This window comes from Pipistrellus kuhlii, unplaced genomic scaffold (assembly GCF_014108245.1).
Source record: "Pipistrellus kuhlii isolate mPipKuh1 unplaced genomic scaffold, mPipKuh1.p scaffold_m20_p_1, whole genome shotgun sequence".
NCBI classification, from domain to species: domain Eukaryota; kingdom Metazoa; phylum Chordata; class Mammalia; order Chiroptera; family Vespertilionidae; genus Pipistrellus; species Pipistrellus kuhlii.
This window is the reverse complement of record NW_023425404.1, coordinates 32,134,689-32,156,627: the sequence shown is the minus strand read 5'-3', so window position 1 is coordinate 32,156,627 and position 21,939 is coordinate 32,134,689. Positions and strand designations below refer to the sequence as shown.

At 52.3% G+C, this 21,939-nt stretch overlaps 1 long non-coding RNA gene across 1 annotated transcript; it reads right to left on the bottom strand.

Moving 5' to 3' along the window:
- Positions 1–307: 307 nt before the first annotated feature.
- LOC118719044 lies at positions 308–19,289 on the bottom strand. Its single transcript, XR_004988016.2, has 3 exons — positions 19,275–19,289; positions 2,685–2,691; positions 308–415 (listed from the first exon to the last, which is right to left on the bottom strand). It is a non-coding gene; the product is annotated as an uncharacterized LOC118719044 (long non-coding RNA).
- Positions 19,290–21,939: the final 2,650 nt, after the last annotated feature.

Genomic DNA, 21,939 nt, shown 5'->3' with positions numbered 1-21,939 from the left:
CTGAATTGAGACCCAAATTATCTTTCCATCTTCCTCTCCAGCAACTCCACTTCATATACCATCTGCTCCAGCCTGGCTACCTTGGCTTTCACCGTGGCTACCTTCCCACCGATTTATTCAAACTCTCCCCAAAACCTATGTGAACCAGAGAAAAAGAGATTTAAGCTCAGTGAAATCTTCCCTTTCCTTCCCCCAGCCATAGTGATGCTTCCTTGTCCTGCCTGCAATAAACACTCTAGGGCTCTTCCTTTCTTCCTTTCCTTTTTGTTTGTTTGTTGGTTTGTTTTGGTTGTTAGTTTGTTTTTAGAGAGAGTGGAAGAGAGAAGGAAAGACAGAGAAGTACCGATATGAGAGAAACCCATCAATTAGTTACGTCCTGTATTAGCCCTGACCAGGGCCCGGGCCAGGGAGGAGCCTGAACTGAGGAATGTGCCCTTGATTGGAATCGAACCCGGGACCTTTCGGTCCCCAGGCTGATGCTCTATTCACTGATTCAAACTGGCTAGGGCTGGGGCACTTTCTTGACCTTCTTTACAAAGTATGACTAATTTAATTCATCCCCTGCATATATCTTCTTTTTTCAACCATATAGTAAAAATGAATTTTATGAATGAATGAATGAATGAATGAATGAATGAATTTGCAATTAGCCCTCCACAAATACTCACTGGCAAGGCAGGAACACAATGATTTGCTCAAGGGGTCTGCAGTTCCGTGTTCTATCTGCAAGAAGGCAAACTGCCATGACCGTCCATTAGAAGCCTAAAGGTTAGCTCCTCTCAGTGACCAGCTTCATGAGGGGTTGTTAGCACATCAAAGCGGTGTTTACTGAACCTGGGAAAGTGTCAGATCGTGCCTGGGTTCCTCAGGCTCCTCCAGAGCTAGGTGATAACATCTGCTTTCTTTTCCAGAGAAAAATAGTTTCCTTTCCCTGAACACACAATATCTTTGTTCCTTCTGTTGACTAAGATGTCAAACTGCCTTGAGTTATTTAAAGAGACAGAACCCTTCTTTGTTCCTCCGGGATATTCCCCTTGGATTTCTTTCACTGACAATAAACAGATTCACCATTTTAAGATTATTTGTTTGCTTTTCCGAGGGCACCACTCTATCCATCTACACTCTGCTTTCTGGTGGCTATCTTTGCATGATACCACACTTCTTTAAGGCTGACATGGGAAGACCCCAAGCTTCATGTCCCTTTCCCGGAGGAAACCCCCCCCCCCCCCCACACACACACATCAAACACCACCTTCCCCCTCTCCCTCCTTTTTAAAGGGCTTATGACTCCATCTTGCAAATATGCCATCTAGGCCCCAAAAGTTGGAACCGAAGGATGTGGCCACTTTGCTGAAGTCAGTCAGATAAATGGGGCTGCCCTGGTTACCGCAGAGACAAAAGCATACTTCCCAGGATAATGGGGGCCAGATCTGGGAGCTCAGGCTCTCGCCTCTTCCCCCTTCCCGAGGCCTCTCACTTTCTGTTCAAACAGGAGTGGAAGAAGAATCGTTTCCAGAGCTGACTCCTGACTTCGGGGGCCTCGCGGGGGAGCACAGGGGAGGGAACACTAATCGAAGCCACGGCTGGTCCATTGGGTGGGACCCTGGGCTGGGGCTGCGGGCCCAGGCTCAGGCCCTGACTCAACCAGCTGTTCAGTGACCGTGAGCAAACCTCCTTCTCCTCTCTGGGCCTCAGTTTCTCTTGAGATAGAATGGGTTTCATTAATTGTCTTGGTTTGGGTTTCCCCAAAAGCTGACCTTGAGTCAAGGATTCGAATGTGAGTACAGTCATCCCTTGGTACCCTTAGGGGATTGGTGCCAGGGCCCAGGGCTACCTAATCTGGGGGTGCTCAAGTCCCTTATAGAAAAGGCATAACATTTGTATGTCAACAAAATCCCTTGGCTCCTTCCCGGTGATGCTAGACTTCTGGACTGTCTCCAGAGGCTGATACCAGTGTCCATCTCTACTCACAAAGACAAGTTTACCCACTGGCCAGAGTCTGTTCTCACAGACTCCATCCCACCTTCCTCTCCCATTGCACCCAGGATGTTGACCCCACCCTCCCCATCCAGCTTCCAAAGCTTCTCACAGTCAGGTTCCAAGACCCGTATCCTGTGCTTTCTACCACAGCCCTCACTGCTGTCAGGCTTTCTCCCTCCCTGCATAGGCCCCTCCCACAGACCCCTCTAGAGCAGGGGTGGGGAACCTTTTCTGCCGAGGGCCATTTGGATATACATAACATCATTCTTGGGCCATACAAAACTACCAACTTAAAAATTAGCCTGATGTATTTGGTCAAACAATTCATTAACTGACCCCTCATGCCTCGACAGGGCCAGACCAAATGATTTTGAGGGCCTTATATGGCCTAAAGGGGCCGGATGTTCCCCATCGCTACCTCAGAGTATCTTTCATCTAATTGAATTCAAAGCCCAACCAAATCTACCCTCCTCCGGGAAGTGCTTCCTGACCATCTGAGGGTTAGAAATAGCCTTCTTCTCTGATACCCTTGGCACTCATTTACCCTATCGCCCAGGGCAGTGGCACTTCTAAGGCACAGCCTAGACTCTATCAAGGGAAGGCATCATTATTTGTTTAAATATGTTTTTATTGACTTTTGAGAGAGAGGAAGGGAGATGGAGAGAGAGAAACATCAACGTGAGAGAGGAGCATTGAGGTCAAACCTGCAACCTGAGCGTGTACCCTGACCGGGAATCGAACCTGTGGCGACCTTTCTGACGATGCCCAACCAAGGGAGCCACACCTACCAGGACAAGGGCATCATTCTTTATGCCACTTTGCTATTTATCTTCCAGTGCCTAGCAAGTGTCCTAGAGAAACGAAATGTCGACAGGAAGAGTGAATCAATTAATTTGGTTCAGCAAGTACCGATGGAGCAACTCAGCATACAGACACTATACAAGGCGCCGTGAGGTAACTCAGAGATAAATAAGACTCCCATGGTGGCTGTGTAGGAGTTAAGGATCAAAGTTGTCCTAGGTATAAAAAGCTAAAGTTTGTAAGAATGGCTCCTGGAGATCTCCACGTTCAAATCTCTTCCTTTGCAGAAATTGCCTTGCCTAAGGTCACGCAGCCAACAAGCAGTTTCACATGTATTTGTTCACAAACAGAGGGCTCTAGACTTTCTTATCATCTGTGCGAGTTCAGAGACAACCTTCTTCCTCGCTTTGTCTTTTGTTCCACTTTAGAGAAAAAGGAAATCTTAACAGCTTCTCTCCCTGACAAGAGGGGCAAAGGATAAAAATACCGGTTACATAACAGTCATTTGCCTTAGTCATGCCGCCCTGCGGAGTGCCGTTGGTACAGAAGGATGATTGAGTTAAACACTGAATACTTGTTCCCCTGCGGTCACCCTCATTGCTTCTGCCGCTGTAATTGATTTGACAGGTTATTTTTACTCAAAATGAGCTGGGCTCCTCGGCTGGCTGGCAGATTCGCTATTGTTCCCGGAGTCCAGGCTGGCGACGGCCCAGATGCCCAGATGTGCGGGCGCGAGGCTGAGGGGGGGGGTGGGGTGGGGGGGGCGCCCAACCTGGGAGAACCGAGCTCGCACTGGGCAAGGGTGAGTGTGCTTAGGGGGTGGCCAAAGAGAAAGGGACAGAGATGTCCAGTAGAATGCTTCAAGAGATCCAATCGGGAAGGAGCTAGAAAGAATGTAACCCGGTGTGTAACTATGGTGAGGACTTTATCCGGAGGGCAGAAGGAGCCTGGCCGGGCTTGGAGAGAGGAGTCGGGGAGAACTTTTTGCCTCTAGGGCCTTCTGTACTGTTTTTGTCTTTTCCAAGCAGCCACGGAAGTCTTCCCACCCCTGCAAACTGCTCCCCAGAGCAGACTAATAGATCCACGTTCCCTGGGAGCCTGCAGCACCGGCCACCTACACACTCTTCCCCGTCTCTGCACGTGGCTCAGTGCCTCCCCGAGCTCAGGCTGGGAGGGGAGAGTGTGTTGGCAAATGCCCAGAGACCCATGGGAGGTCTCCAGAGGTGAGAGGTGACCCTTGAGGGGGCTGGCATCCTGCCAAGACTCAGGCTGTGGGCAGGGCCATTTCGGTGGTCATGTGAGATCTTGTATAGCATCTAACCTTTGAACCTCAGAGTCCTAATCATCTGTCAACATGAGGTCACCCTCGTCTCTCCCATCCCTCACGAGGCTGCGATAAGAGTCATTCCAAGAAATGATTACTGAGCACATACAACACGCCAAGCTGGGACTAAGTTAAGGTGACCAGATCGTCCAGGTGTTGGCGGGAAAGTCCTGATTTCTAACAATTTTTCCCGAGTCCCGCGGCGTTATTAAAAAGTCCCGATTTTTGGAAAGAATCTTTCCAATGTTTCCAATCTTTCCAAAAATGGGGACTTTTTTAAAACTCCCCGGGGCTCGGGAAAAATTGTTAGAAATCAGGACTTTCCCGCCAACACCTGGACGATCTGGTCACCTTAGGCTAAGGGCTTCTGCCCACGATCGCCTGTCACCTTCACAATGCCACGGAGAGATGCCCTTGGTGCTATGAGTCCTTACAGACCGTGAACTGGGTCCAGAGGAGTTAGATCACTCCTCTGTGGGCACAAAGCTAGTGAATGGTGGCGCTCAGGCAGGTCGGCCCTGCCCTCAGCTCTTCACACCGCCACGCTCCCTCCAGTACCACGTGCCAGGAGAAGGATTTGCAGCCCCTGCCTGTACACGTGCTGAGGGGCATAGGCTGAGAGAAGGGCACCACGGCCAGAGGAGTGGGATGCTGAGGAAAGAACACGTGGAAAATGCAGCCCCACCACTTGCTAGTCTTATAACTTCCGGGGCATCCCACCATCTCATCTGGAAAATGGGAATAACAATCTATCTCACACAGTCCCCGCCCTTTCCCTCCCCCCGCCTCACAGCCCCCTCCAGAATCTAAGACAGCCCAGGTAAAGCCCCTAGCATGGGGCCTGGTATACAGTAAGCACTCAGCAAGTGACAGCTCCTCTCCTCCTTACTTACCCAGAAAGCTGAGCTAATCTGACATCCACTTCCCCCCAATGCCCGGCATGGGGCTGGCTGGGTGTTTCCTCTGTTATATTTTGAACAACGGCCCAGGGGTGTGACTCCACAGTGGCCCAACCAAGTCCTGCTCAGCATCCCGCATCCAGGACGAGGAGGCCCACCTGGGAGCGGGCTGAGGAGGTGAGGTCACAGCCTCTGACAGCAATTCGGAAGTTGGAGAGGCCTGCCAGCCCCTGCCAGCCCCTGCCAGCCCCTGCCAGCCCCTGCCAGCCCCTGCCAGTCAGGAGCAGTTGTTTCATGGTCAGGCTGGCATCTCAGGCAGGAATGCTCAGCGGATGACAGCGAGGCGAGTGCACATTCCAGAGGCTGAGGCAACGTTGTGCAGGGCCATCACCCCCCACCCCCCACCCCATGCCCACCCCGGCAGCTCCGGCCTCAAGCAAGGCCTTCCTGGGAGTGGGAGGCGCTGCTTGGGCTGGGGGCTGGGCCAGGATGACCCGGAAGCAGGGCCTCGCAGGGCCCCGGGGAAAGAGTGGGTGCGCTGGTATGTGCAGGCACTTTCACACAGATGTCACCATTTTATGGGTCCAGCTGGATCCAGCATGCAAACAGAAGTCAGCTTCACTTCTCCCCCCCCCCCACCCCCACCCCGTCTTCTCTGGACGGCGCTTTCTCCCCATCCCCAAATAAAACCGCAGGCCGGCCTGCAGCCCTCCTGGGTCTTTTCCATCTTCAAGACAATCTCACTTCATAAAACAGAAAGTCTAATCTAGTTTCATATCAAAACGCCAGGCTTTGATCGAATTAAGCCCTGTCCCACGGGCCTGCTCTAGGGTTCATGGCTGCTACTCGCCTTTTCTTCACTCCCCTCCCTCCCCTCCCCTCCCCTGGCTGCTTTGGCCCCTGCCGAGCAGGCGCAGGGTGGAGGAGACATAAGGGGCAAGATAGGTCACCCTTGCCTGCCTGTGTGTGTGTGTGTGTGTGGGGGGGGTCCCCTGGAGCTCACTGTCTCTCCCCTCTGCTCCTCACTCCCCCTCGGCCTGGGCTGCCAGCTGACCGCTGCTCTGCCAGAGTCCCGCCCTCTGCCCGGTGTCCTCTGTAGAGGGCGGCGGACACCCTTTACATTGTCAGCTGAGCCGGAAGGCTGGGGGTATTCAGCTTCTGACTTACCTTTGTCCAAGTGTCAGCAGGGGCGGGTCTAGGTATGTAAATCCAGTAATGCTAGGGCCTAGTTAAGAATGCAAATAAGCTCCCTTTGATCTTATAAAATAAACCTGCTGCGGGGGGGCTCGGGTGCCTGCTGCCTCTCCATCAGAGAGATGGCGCCCACCTAGCGCCCAGCTTGATGAATCTATTTCTGCCCTCCTGGTCTCTTCCCCCCTCCTCCCACCCCCCAATATTTCTTAATCCCCAGCTCCTCCACTCGGGAACCTGTCGTTTTCCGTGATGGACACGGAACACAGCAACAGCCCCCACAGTCCTCTGCGTGGGAGCCTGTTGAGGAAACCTCAATCAGGCTGCCTTGGACGAAAAACTGTGGGGTGCTCCCCACCCTCTGAACAGCACCCCTCTCCTTGCTCCAGCCAGTCCCCCTAACCCCTCACCTTTCATGACCCAGACACAGCCAGACGTCAGTCCCTGTCCTCCACGCCAGGGGGCTCCATACCAATCCAGCCCCCCGAGGGCCCTCTGGATGCCCCTCCTCCCTTCCCCAGCGTGTCAGGGAGCACGGGACACCCCGCAGCAGCTCTCCTCTGAGGCCCTCTCACCACTGTCCTCTTTCAGTTCCACTCGGTTGTCCTGCAAGTGCCGGCAGAGTGTTCCGCCATCTCTCGGCTTATCACACGCACACGGCCCAGGCCCTCTATGACATGGAGATCCTGGGCACCCACTGTATTGTTTCCGGCGTTTGGTGTTTGGGGTGTCTGCTGAGATAAGTCAGCGAGCACCCTATTATCGTGTCTTTTTAGGAGAGTGTCTAATGCAACTCCTGTTACGGGGTCCATTGCTTCAGCCACCCCATGAGGCAGCTTAGCTAAAGGTTTCATAGAAACTCTCATTGATAAATAGAGGAACTAAGACTCAGCAGAGTGAAGGGACCACTCCCAGGATCGCAGAGCTTGACGGTAGCGAAGTTAGGATTTGAACTCACAGTCACCTGCGTCCACCACGCCGGGCTGTTTCTCTCCCCACTGCCCGGCCTGAGCTGAACCCCTGCTCTGGCCACAGCCTCTTTCTCTCTGCGCCCCGAGCAGCTTTGTGCTTCCTCCCTGGCCAGTCTGTTCTCCTGGAAGGACCCCCACCCCAGTTCTGTACTTTAAGGTCCCATGAAAAAGCTCACCTTCTCCACGAAGCGGTTCAAGGCGATCTCTCCCTCCCGGCATAAGGAGCACTTCTGCTGAAAAGAGCACGTATCCCAAACTTGGTAATGTTCATTTCCATCCACATCTTACTCTTTTGTAAGTTTTTGATCAAGGTGTCACTGGTATTCCATGCACAAATCTTAAGCCTACAGCTTAATGAATTCTACAGAAGAATATGCCTGTGCAACTACCACTTGGATCAAGATACGGGACATTCCTGGAACTCTAGAAGGTTCCTTCTCAACCCTCACAGTTAGTCACGCCCCATGGGGCCATCAGTCTGGCCTCTATCACATGGTTTTGGGCCTCCACATGAGTGATGTATAGTATATCCTCTTTTGTACCTGGTTTATTTCCTCTATACAATTAACTTATGATATATGGTTGTTGTGTGTAGCCCTTCATTTGAAAAAAAAAAAGTGAGTGATATTCCAATTTGCCATAATTTATCTATTCTATTGATGATGGACATTTGGGGTTATTTCCAGTCTGTGGATATTATGAATATATAAGCATTCTTGTACATGTCTTTTGATGGACTTAATCAGTCATCTCTGTTGGGTATAGAACCAGGAATAGAATTTCTGGGGGATGTTTACATACATTCTGTAATTGATCTGTCAACCAGTTTTGTAAAAACGGTTACACCGTTTCCATTCCCATTAGCAATGTACGGGAACTCTGATTGAACCCCGTCCTTGCTAATTCTTGGTGTTGTCAGACTTTAAAATTTTAGCCACCCTAAGGGATGTATCATGGTGTGGTGTTATATTTTAATTTGCATTTTCCTGATAATTAATGATGTTAAACACTTTTTTTACATGCTTAGTAGACTTTGGATACCTTCTTTTATAAAGTGTCTATTTCAAGTTCAATTTTTAAAAATAAAAGCATTTTTTTCTTATTGATTTGCAGGAGCTTGTTATGTTTTGCATAAGGTCCTTAGGTATTTATATGGCAAATAACTTTTCTGACTCTCTGTTACCCTTAAAAATCTCTTCTTTGTCTTTCTCATAAATAGTTCTTAATCCTAATGAAGTCCAATTTATCAGTTTTTAAATGTTATCAAATGTTTATGGTTAGGTTTTTTTTTTTGTTTTTTTTTTGTACCCTGCTTAAAAAAATCATTTTCTCCCCCAAGTCATGAAGCTATTCTGTGTTCTTCCCTAGAAGTTTTATCATTTCCCACACACATCTTTGTCCTCTAACTACATGCATGTGTATCATGAAGCATACACAATATTGTTTTGTATATCTTTAGATTTAATACAAAGAATATATAAAATATTAATTACACAGAACTATAAAAACATTCTGCAACTTGCTTTTTGTGCTCAATAGTACATTTTTTGAGGTTAATCTTTGTCGATATGTGTAGCTCTGATCCATTCACTTTCATGGGACCGACATTAATTACACCACATCCATAGCTCACCACCTGCGTGCCCTGTCTCCTTTCGATGGGCATTTAGGTTGTTCCCAGTGTTCATCACCACAAACTGCTTCTGTGAACACATGCGTAGGGCCTCCCGGTACAAGACTGTCTGTGCGCACCCACCTCCCTGCGGTTTTGGAGCTGGAGAGACTCAGCGCTCCGAGAAGGTGCCTCCAGACTGCTGAAGGGCAGGACTGGGGAGAGAGTTGGGTGGGTAAATGGGGTAGGGGTGCTGGGTAGTTCTGGCTCTGAGTCCTCACCCATTTTATTTCATTTTATTTTAAAACTAGAGGCACAGTCCTGCCTGTGCCTTCTTGCAGTCCAGGAGCCCTCAGGGGATGTCTGACTGCTGGCTTAGGCCTGCTCCCCATGGGCCTAAGCCGGCAGTTGGACATCCTTAGCACTACTGTGGAGGTGAGAGAGGCTCCTGCCATTACTGCTGTGCTCGCCAACCATGACCCCAGCTTCTGGATGAGTGGTGCTCCCCCTGTGGGAGTGCACTGACCACCAGGGAGCAGCTCCTGTGTTGAGTATCTGTCCCCTGGTGGTCAGTATGTGTCATAGTGACTGGTCATTCTGCCATTTGATCAATTTGCACACTAGGCTTTTATTATATAGGAAACTAGAAGCCTGGTGCACAATATTCATGTACAGAGTGTGTGTCCTTCAGCCCAGTCTGCACCCTCTCCAATCTGCAACCCCTCAAAGGATGTCCGACTGCCCATAGAGATCGGACTTAAACAGGCAGTCAGATATCCCTCTCACAATCCAGGACTGCTTGCTCCCAACTGCTCGCCTGCCTGCCTTCCTGATTGCCCCTAACCACTTCTTCCTGCCAGCCTGATCACTCCCTAACCACTCCCATGCCAGCCTGATTGATGTCTAACTGCTCCCCTGCTAGCCTGTTTGCCCCCAACTTCCCTCCTCTGTCAGCCTGGTCACCCCTAACTGCCCTCCCCTGCAGGCTTGATCGCCCCCAACTGCTTTCCCTTGCAGGCCTGGTCCCTCCCAACTGTTCTCCCCTGCTGGCCTGATTGCCCACAACTGCCCTCCCTTACAGATCTGGTCCCTCCCAACTGCCCTCTTGTGGTGGCCATCTTGTGTCCACATGGGGGCAGCTATCTTGTGTGTTGGAGTGACAGTCAATTTGCATATTATTCTTTTATTAGATAGGATAGAGGCTGGTGCACGAATGGGGACCAACTGGTTTACCCTGAAGGGTGTCCCAGATCAGGGTGGGGGTTCCCTTAGGGCATGGGGTGGCCTGGGCGAGGGGCCTGTGGTGGTTTGCAGGCTGGCCACACCCCCTGGTGACCCAAGTGGAGACCCTGGTATCTGGGGTTTATTTATCTGGTATAATTGAAACTTTGTAGGCTTGAGTGGAGGCCAGGGATGGCCAGAGCAGACAGGTAGCTTGGCTTCCTCCATTGCCGGGGAAACCCAAGCCTCCTGCTCACTCTGTGGCTGTAGCCATCTTGGTTGGATTAATTTGCATACATACTCCTGATTGGCTTATGGGTATAGCAGAGGTATGGTTAATTGCATATTACTCTTTTATTAGATAGGAAGTTTTATTGTTTTTTAGAGAGAGAGGAAGGGATAGAGAGATAGAAACATTGATGAGGGAGAAACATCACTGATGAGCTGCCTACTGCATCCTCCACAATGGGGATCCAGCCTGCATCCCAGGCCTGTGCCCTGACAGGAATCCACCTGAGACCTTTTGGTTCCTGGGGTAATGCTCAACCACTGAGCCACACCGGCCATGCTGGGCCCTCACCCATTGTCGTCAGAGCAGATTTGCTTTCATGCTGTTGACCTGGCATTCTGTTTAACTCTGTTTAAAAAATAGGCACTGCTTTAAAAATAAAATGTTTGAAAACAAGGCATGGAGGTAAGGCATTGTTCACAAAGTGTTGTAGGTACAACAGGACTGTGTCTGTGGGAGCACTGAGTGCCTCCCCTGCAGCCCCAGCCAGCAGCTGTGCGCTATTTGTTAACTTCCCGTGCAGCCCTCCTTTCACCCCAGCTCTGCTCTTGATTTCTGCTCCTCCGTCCGTTCGTGTCTGGCTCCCTAAGCATGTGTTGATGGGTTGGTTGATGAGAAACATTTTAAGTAACTTGGCACCATAGTCATCTCACATTTGTACGCATTGCAATTTGCAAACCACTCTCTTAGCTTGCTTTCCTTCAAGCCAGGCAAGCCAGAGCCTTGAAGATCACACCGTGGAGGACTGACTGTTCCCACTCTGTGCAGGAGAATCCGAGGCGCAGGGAGGTGAAGAGACTCCAGGTCATGTGACCGGTAGGACCTGGACCCGGGCTTCGAGTTCTGGCAGTGAGCCCATTCCGTGGTGGGCGGGGCCTGAGAACAGGGCCTTAATCCAGACGTTAATGAGTAACTGACCTGTGCACTGCCCTCTGCAGTTTGCACGGTGCTCTCCCCGACGTGGTCTCCTTCAGTCTCCACAGCCCTTCCGTGCGGTGGATGCTATTATTTTCATGCCTAAACCCACCACTTTTCAGAGAGGAAACGGGTGCTCAGAGGGTGGAGGTGTCTCACTCAAGGCCACAGTGCCCCTGGGGGACAAAGTCATACTCCGTATCCAACTCCCAGCTTCCCTCCCTTCCCCACCCCCCGCCCCCTCCCCCCCCCACACTCCTCTGCCCCTTCCCTCACCTTTACTCCCGCAGCAGACCCCAGAGAGGTCTGGGGCAGGTGGGCTTTTCAGCAGCCCCAGGGCCTGGCCCTCCCAGGCAGGCCCAGGAAATGGGGCTGGCCCTGCCCTGCTGAGCAGCCCCTCCCATGAGGCCTGGGGTTGTTTTCCTTATCTAAATAAACTCTGCACAAACATGGCCGCATTACTCATGAGTAAGTTATTTGCCATAGCATAGCCCAGAGATGGGAAATTGGTTCACACTGGAACTGTCTTAACCTGGTACAGCGAATGAGAAAGTGGCCTGTTAGACCCACATCAGCAAAATCCGAAACCTGCTTTCCTAGGCCCCACCCTCCACCTCAAGCCTGGGAACACAGCTGCCCCTGGCCCTGGAGTCCTGCTGGGGGGCAGGCAGAGCCCTCCCTGCTGGGGAGAGGCGGGGGCGCCCAGGGCAGGGCTCTCTCGGGGCCTCTGCGTCTTCCCACGGGCTCTCTGGAGGAGAGAGGCAGACACCCCGAGGAGGGGCGCTCTGCTCTGTCCTCGGGCCTTTTGTACAAGGGGTGCCTGGTGCCCCTTCCCCACACGGAACTCAATCCCTTCAGCCCTGGGCCAGGGGAGGGCTCTCGGGAGCTGTTATGTAAATGAGGATGCCCATCACTTAGCCCAGTGCCTGGCACGGGCACCCTCGCTGTTATTACTGTGAGGAGGCAGGGAGTGAGGCGGGTGGTGGGAAAGGCAGATGATGCTAAAAGCAGTTTATCTTGCCTACTGCCATGCTTTTCAAAAGCTTTCTGGGCTGTGTTTATTACCCCATTGAACAGGTGAGGGCCCGGCTTTCAAGGAGGCTCTTTGTTGCCCTGGAGGTAGACACAGGAGTGGATCGTAAACCACCATACGTGGGGGCTGCGTTGGCAAAGGATTCTCAGCCATCAGATCTCAGCGGGAGTCCTGGCTGAGCCGAGGGAAGGATCGTAACTCTGGACTCCCAGGTCAGCAGGTTCTGGTTACACGCAATGTCCTAGGAGGCCACCTGGAGTCCCCGGATGTGACTGTGCTTGTCCCAGGAACCCGGCACTACCTGTGGCTTCCGTCCAGGGCTCTGGCACTGTGGCATGGGCCCGTGTGGCCACGGGGATCCCTTGCTCCTTGTTACCAGCGTCAGGCCGATGGGCTCGAGCTTGGAAAGCTGTGGTTGTTTCTCTGTGTGGGCCCCGCCCTGGAGACCGTCTGATTCATCGCCTCGCTCCCACGGGGACCGCTATGGGCCCCAGCTGAGCTGGCCGGAGACCCCGCCATGCCCTGAGGGGTCTGGCCCCTTGGAGGAAATTCAAACACAAACAGTCCTGAACCTGAAAAAGCGCCACCCATTCATGCGTGCTAAACTCAAAATAGCTTCCTTCTAGAGATTCGAGTTGCAAAATCCTGGATGAATGGGAGGAAGCTGAACTTTTCTCTGTGGGCAGGGAGTGGGCAGGGGGGAGGAGGGGGCACGGGGGGGGGGAGAAAGGGGGGGCATCTAAGTGCCTACTTGCTCTGCCTCCTGAGTCACCCAGTCTGCCAGGGGCCTTGCACACAGAGCGTGGGCTGCCCACATCTTCTGAGTTGAATGAGGTGTGCCCACTTCCCAGGGGAGGACTAAGTCCAAACTAGCTCTGTGTTGGGGTGTGGCCAGCTCAGCATGCACCCGTGCACATGCATGCACACACATCCCCACACGTGGGTGTGGGGGAAGAGTGTGTAAGCGCAGGAGCTTTCCTTAGCTCCAGTTTGAAGGAAAAGCTAAATGAAAACATGTTTTCCTCTCATAATTAATGTTCATGTTTGGAGTTTCCACATCTGGCCAGGTGCAAACTGACCCCTGATGCTGACTGACCCTTCTGGACAAGTTTCCCACAGAAAGATCAGCTCCTGGCCCTGGCCCAAATGAAATGCTGGGCCTGGGACCCCCAACTTCACAGGAGACACAATTCTACAAGGGGGTTTTCGTTTCCGAAGGCAGCCCCAAGCAGACGCACTGCATGGGCGCCACGTTCCTGCTAAAACCAGCCTGGGTGTGCTTAAAAAAAATACCAATGATGGCAAAAATGTATTTAATGAAGGTGTCGCACACCACAAAACCACTGAGAGTGGGGCTTGAATTTGAGGGGGAGTGTATAATTGTGTGTGTTTCAAACATTAAGTTAAGGTAACATGGCCTCACTTGGAAAAATCTGAGGGGAGAAGGGAGAAAACTATGAAAGTCTGAGTCCATGCTACCCAGCTACACTTCAGCAAGAATAGATAGAGTGCTCTTTTGTTAGTGCATATAAGTTATTTTTTCATTCATTCATTCATTCATTCATTCAAATATGTATTGACTGCTCTGTGCCAGGTGCTGTCCTGGGCCCTGGTGACACAGCCGCTAAGCAGACAGGTAAGCTCCTGCTCTGTTTATTCAATCAGTGGGGACAGAACTCTCATTGCTGACTCCTGGACTGAGCTGCGTGCTCCCCAAGGGCGGGAGGCCAGGCCCTTCTCTTGTGGCCTTTCCTCTAGGAAGAGCCCCAGACCAGTGTGCCCACAATGGGTGCTCCGGCAGTGGGCCCTCCGGGCTCACAAAGGAAAGTGAAATCCTGTGTCCCTCCCTCCTACTCCCGCCTCTCCTCCCGCTCTCCCGGCCTCCTGGGTGGCCTTGGCAGGATCAGGCCCTGAGTTGAGCTGTTGATTAAAGCTGACAAGAACTCGAGGTGTTACTCTCCCACAGTCATTGGCATCGAGTTAGGGGATTCCCGAAGAAGACCGAGGACTGCATATCTAGGATGGAATTAGGAGGTCAGAGCTAGAAGAGGCGCAAAGGCAAACCGGCTTCAGCCTGAGGAGGGACAGCTCCATGGCGGCGTTTATAGAAGGATCCCAAGGCAGGGAGGACTCAGTCCCCCCCTCCCCCCCGAGTGTCTGCCCCGGCTAATGCACGGGAGGATGAGTGAGTCATGTATTTACAGTCCCCAAACCAGTCTAAGCCCATAGTTTTACAGACGAAGAAACCAGGACTAGAAGTGCAGGTTACACGCAAGTCGGGAGCAGGCCCATCGATGGAACCCAGACCCTCCTGACCCCTGGCACTCGGTTCTCCTGCCACTTCACCAGGCGTCAAGTGCTTTGCAGGAAAGTCACAGTCATCCTCCTCATCTGTGAGGGAGGGCAGCCCGGATGGAGACCTGGGGGTCATCCAGCGCCAGGCCCCTAAGGTTCTATTGGCTCGTGTCTTCTCCTAGTAAGTATTTGAGGACAGTCAAGATAGTGCAGCTGATGTGGAATCCACGTGACAAACAGGATTGTGGTCCAGGTTGCATGGATTTTAGCAGCTGGCCCTCAGACCAATCCTCACGCAAATCCTTCAGTGTGGACACTGCAGACCAGGCTTTCTCACAGCCCCCTAGCCCAGCGGCTGAGCGAGCACTGGGCCGAGAGCCGTCACGTAGTCAGGACGCCACGTTCCAGTTATGAGATCTCAGGCACATCACTTGATCTCTGGGCCTCAGTCTCCCAATGATTAATCCATGCATTGGCACATTTAGTAAGCGCCTCCGATGCACTTGGGCACATGCGTTGGGGATAGGTTGGAGCTCTGGAGAGGAGGTAGGCTGGACACTTAGATGTGGAAGACACTTTATAAAAATTAGTTGAGCTGAAACCGGTTTGGCTCAGTAGATAGAGCCTCGGCCTGCTGACTGAAAAGTCCCAGGTTCGATTCCGGTCAAGGGCATCTTTTTTTATTGTGGGCACATATTCAGTGGTGTGCAGGAGGCAGTTGACCAGTGTTTCTAACTCTCTATCCTTCTCCCTTCCTCTCGGTAAAAAAATCAATAAAACATATTTTAAAAAAATTAATTGAGTCTCAAGGGTGAATAAGATCACCCAGGGACAGGATGTGAACGAAAAGAGGCAAGTACCTGGCTCTGGGGAATCCTAACATCTTGGGGGTGGAGGTGGGCGGTGGGGGGTGGGGGGGAGGTCTGAAATTGCATCGAGTTACCTCTAATGCCTGTGACAGTAACGCCCTGTGATTCCTCACCTTAGGGCACTGCTCCAGGCCCAGAGGCCTTTCAGCAGAAACCCTTTGCGCGAAGCACTCTGGGCCCCTTGCATGGCTCTGTGGATGACTAAGTGAAACAAGAAAAGATTCTGTCCCAGGTGCTGGCCACTTCATGCAGCTGGTGTGTTGAGGATAAGCTGCTACCATAGCTTTTCAGGGGACCATTTGGTGATGGCATCAAAAACAGCAATTCTTCTAGGGACTAATTTTAAGAAAAAAAAACAAAAAACAAAAAAAAAAAACAGAGATGCACACAAATGCTTATGTACAAAAATGTTTAAAAACAGCTTTTATGGCCTGGCTGATGCGGTTCAGTGGTAGAGTGTTGATCTATGAAGCAGGAGGTCCTGGTTCCATTCCTGGTCAAGGCACATGCCCGGGTTGTGGGCTTGATCCCTTGTGTGGGGGGTGCAGGAGGCAGCCAATCAATAATTCTCTCTCATCATTGGTGTGTCTCTCTCTCTTCCTCTATGAAATCAATAAAGATATATATACAGCACTTATGATACCAAATAAGAGTGGGGGCCACCGACATGCCCAAGTATGGTAAACTGGTTGAGTAAATTCTAATAGATCCGGTGACAGAATGCTCCGCAGTTGTTCAAAAGAAGGCAGTAAATGTGTATTTATTGGCATAGAAAGATGTTCACACTATAGTTAATGAAAGGGCAGTTGGCTGCAGTATGATTATCTCTGGTTACTGGTTGTTGTTTGTCTTCATCGTGGTTCAGAGCAAGGACTGTCCAGCAAGGGCACCTGGGCAAGGCCACCCACTAGTGTCACTTCCCCGTCTCAGGGTCCTCTTCCGGAGGAGGGAGGGTCATCACACCCACCAAAGGCAGGTGCCCAAACCGAGCTCATCTAATCCAGGTAAAGGGCTGAGAACAGGCCCTAGCACTCCCAAGACCTCAACTTGTGTGAGTCATTATCATTTTAAAACAAAATCTTTTTTGAGATGAAATCCGCGTACCATACAATGCACCCATTTAAGAATGAAAAATCCAGAGGTGTCCAGTGTAGTTGGAGTGGTGCAAACATGACCAGAGTCCATTGTAGAGCCTTTTCTTCCGCCCCAGAAACAAACCCTCTCCACGCCTGCCTCTCCCCCAGCCCCTGGCAACCAGAAATCTATGTTCTGTCTCTACGATGAGCTTATTCTTGGCATTTCCTAGAAATGGGGTCATGCCACAGGGGTCTTTCCTGACTTGCTCTTTTGCTTAGGATTATGTTTTCAAAGTCGTCCGGACCATTTTCATTGCAGATCGCCTTTTCTACCGATGTTACTAGAAGCCCGATGCTTGAAATTCGTGCAAGGGGCGCGGCCCTCGCAGCTGTAGCAGCTTGCCTCCGCCACTGCTTCGGCCCTCGCAGCCTTAGCTTCGTCCAGAAGGTCATCCTCAGGAAGGTCTTTTGGCTACCTGGCCTAATTAGCATATTACGCTTTTGTTATTATAGATTATCCAAAATGTGTAATGTTTCTACAATGAAAACATGTTACTTTTGTAACAAAAACCACCATCACCAAACTAATGTCTCTTTAAGCTGGTTGGGTGGAAATGCCTGGGAGAGGGACACCTTTCCCTTGTTTCTCTAACATTTATCGATATTTCATCCCTTCGGACGTCAGAGTCCACAGCAGGCTGTTACCAGAGGCGGGGTTGTATATAAAGCGCAGAGTGTTCTACACGTGTGTGTGCGGGTCTGAGAGGGGGAGGATTCCCGCTTCTCCTTTCACACGTCCAGTGCCTGACTGCACAGCCGCACTGGCACTGACAGGCCCCCAGGGCCTCAGCAGCTCCCTCAGAGCCTGCGGCCAGTCCACACCCCACTGCCTGGGCCCCTCCACCCCAGAATCCACATTCCTCACCCTAGAGAGACCCCGCTTTGCTTCCACCTCACATGGGTTTCTTTCTCTCTTTAAAATACTTTTTCAAATTGAGATGTCACTTTGATATAGTATACTTTATTCATTTCAAATGTAAAAATAAGCCTGCCAACATATTAAAAATGATCTCAAGGCAGCTAATCTCCCTGCCATGGAACTAGGTTTTCGTTTGGCACATCACTCTTGTGTGGCTGTCCATACGCACGTGTGCTTTTAAACACAGGTGCAATTATAGTGAACTAGCAGTTTTCCAATTCCAGTACAATCGTTTAGGTAGATCCTGGGCCTGAGCCAAGGCTGCATTTGTGACTCTTATTATCCCAGACAACCTCTGTTTGAGCTTTTGCTTTTGCTTCTCGTGGGGCTATATCCAGAAGCAGAATTGCTGGTAATTTGATGTTTAATTTTCTGATGAGCCACCATACCATTTTCCACAGTGGCTGCACCATTTTACATTCTCACCAGCAAGCAATGCCAATGCACAAGGGTTTTAATTTCTCCACAATCTCACCAACACTTGTTATTTCTTTCTTTCTTTCTTTGTTAACCCTCACCCAAGGATACTTTTTCCATTGATTTTTTTTTTTTTTAAGAGAGAGGGAGGGAGGGAGGGAGAGAGATAGCTTGCCTCCTGCACACAACCCCATCCAGGGCCAGGATCAAACCTGCAACTCAGGCACATGTCCTTGACCGGGATGCAAACCTGAGACCCTTCGGTGTGCAGGCCGACACTCTAACCACTGAGCACACCAGGGCTATTTTCTGTTATTTTGTTGTTTAATCCCCAGATTTCTCTTGGGGGGGCCCTTACCTTACTTCCAGAGGGTAAATCGGATCTTCATACTGCACGTCACCTGCCTTTACCAGATGTCACTTTATGTCTGTGTCATATGAAGACAGAACAATTTTAATGCCCTTTCTAGATTTACCTCCAGTTGATGAAACACCTTTAGCTAAAGGAACAATAACTGGAATTGAAATCAGGTGTTTCCTCTCTTCCAGTGTTCCACCCGGGAGTCACTCCAAACATATGCGGACCCTTTGGCAAGTCCGCTGACATGGTTCCTTCCTGGTAGGACTAGCCCCAGGGAAACAGAGTCGCTGCCTCTGGTCCCAGCCCACCTCTCTTGAACTTTGCACTTACCGGGATGAAAAATTAACAGGGCTAACATTTTCCTTCCAAGGACGACCTCTGCAAAAGCTGGGCCCCGGGAGACCAAGCACCGGCACAGAGGTCTTACCCCTCTGGAGCCGCCCACCCATTCACGGGCAAGTCAAGGGAGCATGCAGGCTCCTCCTGGCACCCGGAGGAATCCGCTCCTCAGCCCTCCTCACTGCTTTGTGAAACTGGGCTTATTCCCTCAAGGCTTCCAGCGGAGAAACTGAGGCCAGAGGAGAAAGAACTAGCCCAGAAATGCACTTGCTGGACTCACGTGGGTCCAGCACTTTTTTTCTGCACGCATAGCTGTCCCTTTCACACGGAGGCCAGCATTAGAAGAAAGTTCAGGAAAGCATGGCTAGTCACACTAACTGGCTGCTGACTAGCTACTTCCTCCTCTCAGGAAAAAGAGGGCTACAGAAGAGGCCCTTCCGATGTCATGACTTCAGAGGGTTAGGTACATGCCAGCCCTTCCGCTACATTTAACCCCCAGGTATCCCTTAGGCTCCTTCCCTCCACCGCGCAAATCACAGTCTGCAAAATGAGAGGCTTGCATTGGAGAACAATTAAAAAAAAATTTTTTTATTGATTTTTTTTTTACAGACAGGACTGGAGAAGGATAGAGAGTTAGAAACATTGATAGAAACATCAATCAGCTGTCTTCTGCACACCTTCTACTGGAGATGTGCCCCAAACCAAGGTACATGCCCTTGACCTGAATTGAACCTGGGACCTTTCAGTCTGCAGGCTGACGCTCTATCCACTGAGCCAAACCGACTAGGGCTGGAGAACAATTCTAATGCTCTTTCTAGATCCACCACGCTGCACAGTAAGAACCTTTTAGCCCTTTCTTATAGCTGAGGAACAGGTGCTTAGTAGGGTGAAGCCAGGATTGAAAGTCATGTCAGTCATTGATGGAGCTTGAGGTCCTTTCACTCTGACCACCTCTCAACAGCTGGACTTGCCTGATTCGATTCAGGTTAAAATGAATGTGTTCCTGGGAGAAGGTGACTGCAAGGGCCCCTTTCTCCCAGGCACACCCCTCCCACCCCTTTAACTTCTTTAGGCTGTGAGCTCCTGGAGGTTAGGAGCCTTCATTTTTCATGTCGGTCGTCCCAGAAAGGAGTGTGTGTCTTCCTGAACTGCGCTCCCTCATCCCAACTACTCTCCACTGCCTTCCTGGGCCCCAAGGCATGCATGGCTCTTTTGCTTCACAACATTTCACTGTTTGCAAACCTTCTCACATTAGTTTCCCACAACCATTTCACAGGTGAGCAAACATCTCTTGGAGTGTCACAATAGCACGCCTGTTTTGCAAAGAGATCTATCCGTGATGCCATCTTTACCTTCCACAGCTACGAGCTGGGTGCAGTGGCAAGCATGGGAACGAGGCCCCTCACAAAGCGCTGGGTTCTGATCCCAGCTCTGCTGCTTGGAATCCTGAGGGACCTCTACCTCCAGGGTCACTGTGACGATTACATCAGAGGGCAGCACTTGGGCAGCCTGGAGGGAGGAAAGCCATCCATCTGTTGATTGTTTTCCTTCCTTTGCTTTTGTGTTGAGGGCTGGGAAGAAGGGGATGAAACCTAAGGCTGCAGATTAGCCGGAGGACCAGCCAGGAATGGGAACCAGGTCCCTTAGCCCCGGTTGGGGTTCAGGGCTTCTCCTTTAAGGTCCCTGCAGGCCGTGACTTAGAAGGAGGGAGGGGGTAAGAGCCAGAGCTCCGCCACAGCGGCAGCTGCGGTCTGGCCTGCGGGAGGCCATTCACTCTGACAAGGCAGGGACCCCTGCCGTTTCTGGGCTGACTTTGTGGATTCAGCCAACCTCGCAGCGCTTTTTAACTCCCCGGCCTGAAGGTTTGCAGATAACTTCTTTCTCACCACGGGGGTTTCCCGCTGTTAAAAACAAACAAAGGCCCTAGACACCCGGCAACAGGCCTGGGAGGGGCGGGGCAGCAGGAGAAAGGCCCTGGGCGTGGGGTAGCTAACTCCTGAAGTCAGCTGAAGGCTTTGTGGGTAGATGGCATGGAATTCTGCTGGTGGAGAGAAAAGCCCCAGCGTTCCCCACACCCCAGTGCTCCCTTGCTTCCCAAGGCTGACTTTCCAATACATAAACGACCGCAGCGCTTCCCTTTGCCCCACTGCTTGCGAGCTCACAGCTTTGGAAACAGAGCTCTCCTAGTTCGTGGGCGTCGGATTTCGATCTTTCTGTATCAGAAGATTCCAAATACCCTACAATGTGATTTTTCCTCCCGAAGATGCATTCTAAAGCGCCCCCACTCCTTTCTTCAGGAACTCAACAGATGTCTGTGAAGCCGATTTTTCTCCCGGGCTCTCATTCCCAAGGCCCCAAGGCCCCCCGGGCTGCAGCTACTACCCGGAGAGTCATTGAGGTCCCCAAATACCCACTTTTGAGAGTCCACTTCTCTCGGCTCCCAGCTCCCTCCTTCGCATACGGTCTCCGGGATCTCAGCGAGGAGGAGAGAGCATAAAACCGGCTCCCGGGCCTCCGGTGCCCGCCGAGGCCCCTGACCGGGATCAGCGCGCGCACGCGACCAAGTGCGCGTCCCGCCTTCCTGGGCCTCAGCCTCCCCTGCGCTCCCTCTCGGACCCGGGTCCTCGGGCCGGACAGTGAGCTGCACATCTAACCCTGCCCGGCCCCGCAACTCCAACGGAGCTTCCTCCCGCCTCTCCTTTCCCACGACTTGCCCCCGGCGGGCGCTCGCGGGAGTCAGGCCGGGGCCGCCTGGGCTCCTGCGCGCTCCGCTGTCCCGGGCGCCCACGTGGGCGAGCTCCGCGCCGGGCGGGCGGGGGCGGCCCAGCGCCCTCCGGGAGGCCGGGGGCGGGCAGGGCGCCCGCGGGAGGAGGCGGCGGGGCGCGGGGGAGGAGGCGGGGAGCACCGGCGGCCAGGGGGCGGCGACAGCGCTTGGAAAGGGCGCTGCGCACGGATTTGCATGAAACACAGACTGGGAGCGGGCGGGAGCGGGAGCGGGAGCGGGAGCGCGGCCCAGACCGGCCCGGGGAGCGAGCTGAGCGAGCGGGGAAGGAGGAGGGCGGCGGGGAGGCGAGGCTGCCCTGCCGGGGCGGGGGAAGCTGCGCCTCAAAGCGGCCGAGGCGAGCAAAGTTTGGCTGGGGGTTGGACTTTCCTTCCTGGAGGCGGCACCCACCCGCCAGCCAGCCCGTGCGGAAACCCAAACTTTCTGCTGCCACTCCGAGGCCCGCGGCCGCCGCCTCCGCCCCGCGCTCGGGGCCTCCGGACCCGGCGCCGCCGCCGCCCGCCGCCCGCCTCCCCGCCGCCCGGGCCGCCCTTCGCTCCGCCGCGGGAGCCCCGCCGGCTGCAGCGCCGCGGCCCGGCCCGGAGC